General features: G+C 43.3%; 1 pseudogene; it reads left to right on the top strand.

The window, feature by feature from the left end:
- Nucleotides 1-3,679: 3,679 nt before the first annotated feature.
- Nucleotides 3,680-4,720, top strand: LOC148009291 (uncharacterized; annotated as a pseudogene).
- Nucleotides 4,721-9,139: the final 4,419 nt, after the last annotated feature.

Below are 9,139 nucleotides of genomic sequence, written 5' to 3'. Positions count from 1 at the left end.
CATAAATAAAACCTATTCACATTCACATAACTAATAAATGAAACCTATTGGCACATTCACACGTAAATGAAACCTATTGGTATAAATAAAATATCTTGACATTCACACATAAATTATCTTTATATTTTGAGATTCACACATAAATAAAAACTATTGGCAATATTCACACACAATTGATGATCTATTAACCCATTTGAAAAAGTTAATAGTGATAAGTATACTTATGCATTTGATGTATCCAATGCTAACAATAGTTCTCCTTCTTTCTTCTTCTCCACTTGAATGAATTGACATAGAACTCTAACATGTCGCGAAATATCTTCATTATAAACTACATACATCAAATAATAAAATAAATAATTAGTCAAAGAAGGAAGTACCATCACAATAAACAAGAGAAAGCAAGACAATGCATAGTTACCTTCCTTTATCCTCTTCATCCATGTCTTCAACCTATGATTACCGTCCCATACCAAAAACTTGCGCCCTCTTAAATCAGCCCACTCATCAGTCAATTCATCTTCAAACCTTTGGTTAACTTCTCTCCAAAGAGGGCCCCACTCTTCCAAATTTTGGGGAGATACATCCATTAGCTAACTAGTGGGCCTTCTCAAAGAAACCAAAAATTTTCCCATTGTTTCCATATACGAATCATTATCGAAAGATGAAATCAACCATGTAGCAGAACTAGATGCAAGCCTTATAGCCTCATAGGGCATAAGTCTACACAAAGGGATAGGAGGCCAACACATTTGACATAAGCCCAAACTTGACATTCTCTCCAATGTGTCTATCATGCTCACTGACCTCTTTCTTTTCTTCATTAGCAACATCCTGATTCACCTCTTCATTTTCCTCATGTACAGTTTGCAAATCTAAAGGCCTCCCCTGTGTTATTTCACCACACTCCGTGGTGGTAGTGTGGGTGCTCATAGGATCAGCATGAATGTCATTGCTTGCTTCATCCATGCTATCCTCAAGCGCTTCATCATCAATGAAAGGACATTTTTGCCTTGGTTTTCCACCCTTGTTATTTGGAGATTCAGAGAACGCACGGGAGGATGCTTCTTGATCGATACTTACTAGTCTATTGCATAGACCGGATCTTAACCTTGTAATTGGAGTATCTACAAAAATAATTTGAAAATAGAATATAACATTTATATGGAACTTTAAAAGAGTTGCTTAACCATTAAGAATAGAATATGTAAATTTAAAAGAGTGATTGAATGACTTACTTGGACGGCCCCTTTTGCTTTGACCTCTCCTGCCACCACCACGCCAACCTCTACCCATGCTCAGAAGCACTAAAACAAACCACAAATCATTTTAAAAATGAAGACAACTCAACTAAATCACATGTTCTATTAATTAATCTCCACCAAAATATGACCATTTGACGCAGACAACACACTTTAATATCATTTGTTATTTGGTTTTAATAAATGCATTAAATTTTCTTAATCATTTGAACCTCCTGACCACATTTTCACCCCCTCACCCCCAAAGGGGGGATACTCCCAACCCCTTGTTCCTGTCTGCATTGACGTAGACAATGCTGAGTGTTTGACAATTCCCAATCCAAAAAAATCAATTCATGTCACACTTATTTCTTTAGGATGATTTGTGTACGATTTAAAAATGGTTTAATTTTTCATGCCTTGGACTCGCGCGGTTTACACCCACTCTATATGGAGGGGGGGTGTAGGGGGGGCATCAGCCCCCCCTACTACTATCGCCGGGGGGTTCCAAGGGGGGCCGGCGACAGCCATGAGGCCCCCCTTGGCAGGGGTTCGGGGGCAGCGCCCCCAAAGCCAAAAATTGTAGGTAACTTGGCTATAGAAGAGGTTTAAGGGGGTGGTTTAGGGAGAAGCAGTGATTTAAGGATGAGGGGCTAAGAGGGGAGTGGTTTAGGGAGCAGGGGCTGAGAGGGGAGTTGTTTAAGGAGGAGGGGCTGAGAGGGGGGCGGCTGTGCACTACCCGCCCCATTTCATAAGGTACCCCACCCCCCCACCAGGTCGTCTGCGTTGACACAGACAGCGGGCGGGTACTGAGGGTTCCCCCTCCTCGCATTCTCCCTCTCCTCCTCCTCCCTCCAAAGGGGGCTGCGCCCAACCCCCAAGAGTTGTCTGCGTTGACGCAGACAGCCCCGGGTGTCCCAAAGGTCTCCTCCTCTCCCATTTTTTCACTTTACCGTCTCCTTCTCTACCTCCCCTTTCCTTCTCTCCCCTCCCATTGTTGTCCTCTCATTGTCTACCTGCTCTTCCATTTCTTTCAGCCATGGAGGAAAAATGAAACTTGAAATATAGATTTTCAGCCATAAGGATGGAGTGTGGAACTTACCCAGTGAGTTTGATGGAGAATGTTGATCTTGTTTGAGCTTGTTGCAGGGGTTGCTTTCCTTCTTGCTTCTTCTTTCCTTCTTGCTTCTTCTTTATGCCTTCCAACTTGCAATGGGAGAGAAGAAGAGGGAAACAAAAGAGAAAATGAAGAAGAAGAAGAAGAAGAAGAAGAAGAAGAAGAAGAAGAAGAAGAACAAGGACAAATAAGAAGATATGTTTAAACTGTTACACACAACTTTCAATGGCAAGCGGTACGTGCATATTGAACATCCATCATGAGAGAATGTTTCTCTCAAACACCGAAAAATTATTTACTAAAAAATGTAAATGCTGACGGCGCTGTCGTGTTGCTGCGCATCCGAGTCGTATACACCTCCATTTCTTTTGTTGTGCATTTGTGTTAATTTCTGCGTGTGATTCATTGATGTGTGATGCATTTTAATAATCCGTATCCAATGTATATATTCCCTTAGTGCATGCGCATGATTTTGTTTGGATGCATGATGTGCGTGTATTAGAAAAATATGAAAAACTGATGCCAAAGGATCTTTGTCTTGCTGCTATTTGGTCTAGCTCTATGTGCAATGACAGCCTTGGTGCAAGTGTTTTGGAGATATGCTAGAAGAAGGATATTTAAAGGAGGAATCAGAGTTGCTGCAAGATATGCCTCTTGCAAATAATCTTGGTTGCTTGGATGTCAATGTTGAATTAATGAAAAAGGCATGGTGACATATTACTAGCACAGCAAGGCTTTGACAAAAATTATGCTCATGTCAGACTTTTATAAAAGTGCTGGAATGAGGAAGGTCGCTTGCCTAATTTTGACATGTGAACAAGAAAAAGAAAAACTAAAGATAGAGGAGAAAAGGAAGGGGAAAAGGAGACTAATTGGGGGAGAGAATTCGAATGGGGGGAAAAAAGGAGAGAAAAAGTGGGAGGAAGTTACGAACAAGGGCAGAGAGAGAGCGCAATTTTCTGTTACGAAGGCCTGCAGCAGAAAGAGGAATAAAAAACAAGAATGGGAGGATTATGATGGCGACACTATGAATCACAGATAGTCATCTAGAGCTGTGTATCATGTGACATCTCACAGATATGAAGTTCAAACTCTAGATCAAAGCACAAACAGGCAGAGAGACGAAGTAAACAATGAAGCCGGCCTCGGTCATCAGGCCAGGAGGAGTGTTTGTAGCAGAGGCCCTGCTTGCATAACAGCTTAGAGATGCTTCCCTTTCTCAGGCAGAGAACTGAGCATGACTCGTGGGTCCGCTTCCGGAGGCTCGGCTGCAGCCTTGCTCTCAATTGCACAGGCTATCGCTGCTTGTGATGGGGTTTAGATGTCATATGCCGGTGATGCTGCTGTGACTATAGGTGAAGCATTGCGGCCAAATGTGGTGGACAAAACTGCATTTTGCGGTGGCAAGTTGCTGTCAAATGTGGTGAATTCAGAGGGGAAAAGTGCACTTTGAGCTGATGAATCACTGTCTACTTCGATATCGATGCCAATGGCATTCTGAATGTCTCCGCTGAGGATAAGACGACGGGCAGAAGAATAAGATCACAATCACCAATGATAAGGGGGCGGTGAAGTCGCGAGTGACGGTTTCCCTCGAGGCATCTCCTTTCCTCAATCAGATTGTGGCACCCGGAGACGTAGTGCTGGACCTCTCCAAACTCAGCCTTGCCACACTTCGATTGGAAGGGGGCCTCCGTCAGGATAATGATCAGATTGTGGCTACCAAGGCTGGGAGACTCAAATTCATAAAACCGAACAAGCTTTGGGTGGAAGGCTCACAAAAGCGTTATATTCCAAGTGCAAATGATATTGTCATCGGGCTTGTTGTTGATCGACGTTCAGAGAGCTTTACCATTGATATTGGAGGTCCAAGCTATGGAACTCTTTCTATCTTTGCATTTGAGGGTGCCACTAGACGCAATGTACCCAGCCTTCAAGCAGGTTCAGTGTTGTACATGCGAGTTGTGAAAGCTAACTATGACATGCCGCCTGAGCTTTCATGCATTGATGCCACTGGTAAATCAACAGGCTTTGGATAGTTGAAGAATGGTTTGTTTTTTTTTTAATTGTTCAACAAGACTTGCACGAGTGCTGCTGAGCAGGCCCACCTGTCCTGTACTTGATGCACTCGGCAAAAGCTTGTCTTTTGAAATTGTTGTGAGTCTGGATCAATAGTCCTTCGGTATCTACAGTAATCCTTGTTTCTAATGCCATTATAAATGCTGAGTTCTTGAGTGCTGCTCAACAGCAAGTGATGGTGCTGAAATTGCTACAAAGGGTACAATGATTTTGAACTATTGAAATGCTCGTGTTGCTGGAGATCCACCAGTTTCCTCGTGATCAAAGTAATTCATCTTCTAGAACTGGGTCTTTCCTTGGAAAGCAAATCTGAAAGAGCTCACAGTTTTTTTTTATCGCATGATGCAACCAACTTCCATGTTGCAAGTATCCCAAAGGCTCTGTTTAGGCTGAAATTTCAGTAACCCAGTTCCCATTCTCAGCAATCCTCTCGGCAGAGTTTTCATCTTCAAGCATGGCATACTACAGCTGAACGACCACGTGCAAGGCTTTACTTGGTGCTGTACTTGTTCGAACCAAAATTTTGAGCTGTGACTATGTTCTTGACAAGCAATATATGATCTTTGGCATCAAATTTTGAGATCTTCTTGTTAGCCTCTTTCCTTGCTGTATCTTGAACCCCGTGTTTTGCAGCTCTTGCACGATCTCTTTGACATTTCTGGTGAACCCGACGTGAAAGTGCTGCGTCACTTTTCAGCAAGATGGGAGACTCGCAAGAAGAAATGACAGATGATAATGTCATGAAGAACCTGTTTCAGTCATTTACCATGTATATGCAGCAGCAAGTGCATGCAAAACGAGACAGTGATGCTATGGATGCCTTGAAAGTTGTCCAACTGGAGATGAAGCAGTTTAATGGCCAACAAGTGTCAACTTACCTGCATTTGTATGAAGAAAAGATGAAGTTTTTTGGGGTTTCTCAAGATGTTTGGAGCCGCTACTTCTTGCGGATTGTGGTGCGCGCTCTTGAAGGTCGAATTGCAGAAATTCAAGAGGCACATGCAGGTTGGGCTGAATTTAAAAAGGCATTAAAAGATGAATATTTCCTGGAGGATACAGGTCTTATGAATCGCAGGAATTTTTTAGCATGGGTTTCTATGCCTAATAAGGGACTTTCTGTTACCGCTCTTCTGCGAGAGTTTGAAAGCCGTTATGATCAGTTGGATGGGACTGAACAGCAAGCTTTGGAGATGCAGAAAGTGGAGTTATTTTTGCAAGCTGCAGATGCTGATTTACAGGAAAAGTTGGATGATCTTTTGGAAGATCAAGCTACTGATTCAGGTTTAAAGACTGAGTGGAGACATGTCATTGATGCAGTGAATGCTCTTGTCAAGAAGCAGCGCAGGAGAGTCAGATTGCATCAAAACACAGGATCAGTTCCTGAAAAATCCTTGGAGACTTCTTCTTCTATCCCTGCTGCAACTTCTTTGCCTAAGCCTACTCCAACTGTTGTGAATCCACCAGTTCCTACTGCTCCAGTGCCCTTATCTGTAGATGATGTTATTAAAGGCTTGGCGGATTTGACAATTGAAGCAGTCAAAGCTGAAGTTGGTAAGTTAAAAGAACAACTTATGTCAGTTCCTGCTGTAGCACCTGCTCCAATGACTGCTTTTCCAGCTGGTCAAAGAAAAGGGCGTCGATGTATTTGGTGTGATAGTACAGAGCACCAACACTGCAGAGATTGTGATGCTTTTCAGGAAGCACGTAAGAAGAATGTAGTGTTCTGGGGACAAGATGGGAAGATATGGCTGACAGAGACTGGCGCTCCTCTTGACACGAACTTTGGTAAGGGAGGTATGAAGAAGCTTGTTGATGATATGGTTGCGCGATCAGCTTATGTGAGTGTTAGAGGAGATGCTTCAGCTTTTGGAGTCCAGCTTGAGCAAAAATCTGATGGAGACTCTGCTTTATGGTCTTCTGCCTTGGAGATAGCGAGAAGAGGGAAAGTTCAAACTTCTACTATGACTTGTGTGGGCTCTAGCATCCGAGGAGAAACAGGATGGGATTCTCCTATTGACAGGTATTCTATTTTTGCTTATATGGCTAAAACGCAGGGTTTAGATGCCATGGTTGAGGAAAAGAGAAGAAGAGATGAGGAGGGTCCTAGCTCCTCCAAAAAGACTAGAGGGGGTGACTTTGTTTCACCACCTGTTACAGCTCCACCTATGTCAAATTCTCCAGCTCAAACAGGTTCTGATCAACCAATGGGAGACAAGCAGAAAGAAAAGAGGCAACCAAGAAAAGAGCCAGGATTCAAGCTCTTGTCAGACCTTGATATGCAAACGGATATGAGTAAGATTTTTCATGAAAGAATATTGAATAGTGAAGTCACTTTTACTGTTGGAGAGGCTCTTGGGATTGCTAGAAGAGAAATACAGGATCAGATGCAGGATCTTTTGCGGAGGAAACGACATGCGATGGAAGGACCTGCTTTACAGGGATTGTGGCATGGAGCTCTTGGGGAAGAGCATGATGATGCAGTGATGGTTGAGAATGCTTCTGTTAGTCCGCAATTGGAGAAAATAGTGCAGCCTATGCAGTATGAAGATGATGAGACCCCTATTCTCATTCCTCGCAGCCATTTTTCACGAAGTCATTGGGCTAGAGCAACCACTGAGACAGTGGTAAGGATTGGAGAGAAACAAATTCCCTTGATTGCTTTAGTTGATCATGGTTCTGAAATTAATCTTATTGCTCGAGGTGTTTATGAGAGTGGCAAGTGGCCTATGGATGCAGAGCATGGCTGGCGCATGAGAGCCGCCAATAATACTTCTGGTGATATGTATGCTGCTTGTCCGAGTATCAGAATTTCTATTGGTAATGTTGAAGAGGATTATCATTGCTTTGTTCAGGATTCATGCTCTTATCCGATTATTCTTGGACAGCCTTTCATTACAGAAGCAAGAATGGAAACAAAAGTGATGGATGACGGATCAGCTTATGCGCGGATACGCAGTAAAGATGGTATGCGAGCTGTTCAGTTTATGACTGTTGGGGTAAATCATCCGAGAAACAGGGACTCCTTGCGTGAGGCACCACTACCTGCGAAGGAGTTGGATTTTCATTAGGTACCGCTGTCTTGCGAGACGCCAGTGGTACGGAGCGGAGAAAAGAGGAGATCTCGCCTCCTGGCAGCCAGTCTTTCTCCAATAACTTTGTTGGGTTTACTTCAGATAGTTCAGTGAGTTATCAGAAAATTTCAGATTTGCCTAGAGCTGCCAGGCAGTACATTGGTCGTAAGGAGAAAGAGTTGAAGAATGCAGGTATTTTGCAAGCAGAAGAGCATGTAGATGGATTGTATGAAGGGATGTCTTATGCAGATACATTGTTTGAGATGAGAGCAATGCTGAAAACTGTTGAGATATCGAGCTCCACTCGTGATACGCCAGGGTGACCGTTGTATATTTATGTCACCGACTTGTCAGTTGCAGACGCGGTTGGTACACCGCCCATGAATAATAGCTACATGATAGCTATCCTTATCTATTCTAGTTCGTGGCTCAGTTAGTATGCCACCTTAGTTAGTTGAGTTTGGTTTGAGACCCATATAGAGGGTTCTTCTATTTCTTTGTACTAGAGTTCTTTTGGCTTACACAACTAAGAAGAGGAAAACTGTTTTCAGCCTCCACCCTTGTGTGTCTTCCCCCATTGTGCAAGCAAGAAAGCTTCAAGCGAGACTCCTTCCTTCTCTCCCACAATCTTGACATGGTATCAGAGCCTTGTTCGTGGTAAGGAGCTCAAGAAAGCAAGCCAAGCTCGCGGTGGTCTGGTAAGAGGAGCAGTGTTGCTTTCATTTTCTGTTTTGGGAGCAGATCTCTGCAGGTAGCACAGCCAGAAATTGCTGGAGTGCATTGTCTCAGGTTGAGACGCCCTTCGCGGTGAAGCAAGAGGGCAGTATATGCTGCGGGTGAGAGCTTTAGCTCTCGGCGACCTTGTTTTTTTTATTTGAGGCCATTTCGGGGCCTGTTTTGGAGGCGGAAGTTTTCTGCACGCACTCAGGAAACGTCCCAGTTTTATGCTGTGCAGCCACTGTTCTACAGGTCGGTGAAAAGTTACTGTAGAAATTGCATCGTATGCTTGTGCGCAGAGACATTGGGAGTTTCAGAATCATCCTTGGTTCCTGTTTATGCAAAATCGTCACTAGGAAGTGACTGTGTGGTCAAATACCACTTTCGCCAGTTTTGCAGATTTGCCCTTGTGAGGGTGAAGCTGTGTTTTTTGCAGTGACAGAATTTCTTGCAGTATTCTGTAATGGCGTCTGATTCTCTTTCACAGATTGTCACTGAAAAGCTTGACAAGAACAACTTCCAGGCATGGAAGTTTAGAATGACGAATTTCCTTATGGGAAAAGGATATTGGGAATTTGTTGCAGGAAATGAAGAAGAACCAGTTCTTCCTGATGTTCCCAATCAACAACAAATGCAGGCATTTAAAACATGGCATGAGAGAGCCAGGAAAGTTATGTATTGGCTGTCTATCAGTATTTCAGACTCTATGATTGTGCATATTCAGGATGCAAGTACGCCAAAGGAGGCATGGGATACTTTGTCAAAAATGTATAGCACAAATACGCAAGCCAGGAAAATGCAGCTCAAGCAAGAGTTGCATAATGTGCAAAGAGAAAGTATGAGCATCAACGACTACCACATGAAGGTGAAGAAGATTGCAGATGCACTTGCTTCCATTGGGTCGCCAGTGGAAG

Source organism: Lygodium microphyllum, unplaced genomic scaffold (genome assembly GCF_053477565.2).
Source record: "Lygodium microphyllum isolate KBCC unplaced genomic scaffold, Lygodium_microphyllum_v1.1.10 scaffold_31, whole genome shotgun sequence".
Classification (NCBI taxonomy): Eukaryota; Viridiplantae; Streptophyta; class Polypodiopsida; order Schizaeales; family Lygodiaceae; genus Lygodium; species Lygodium microphyllum.
This window is presented reverse-complemented; position numbering and strand designations above follow the sequence as displayed.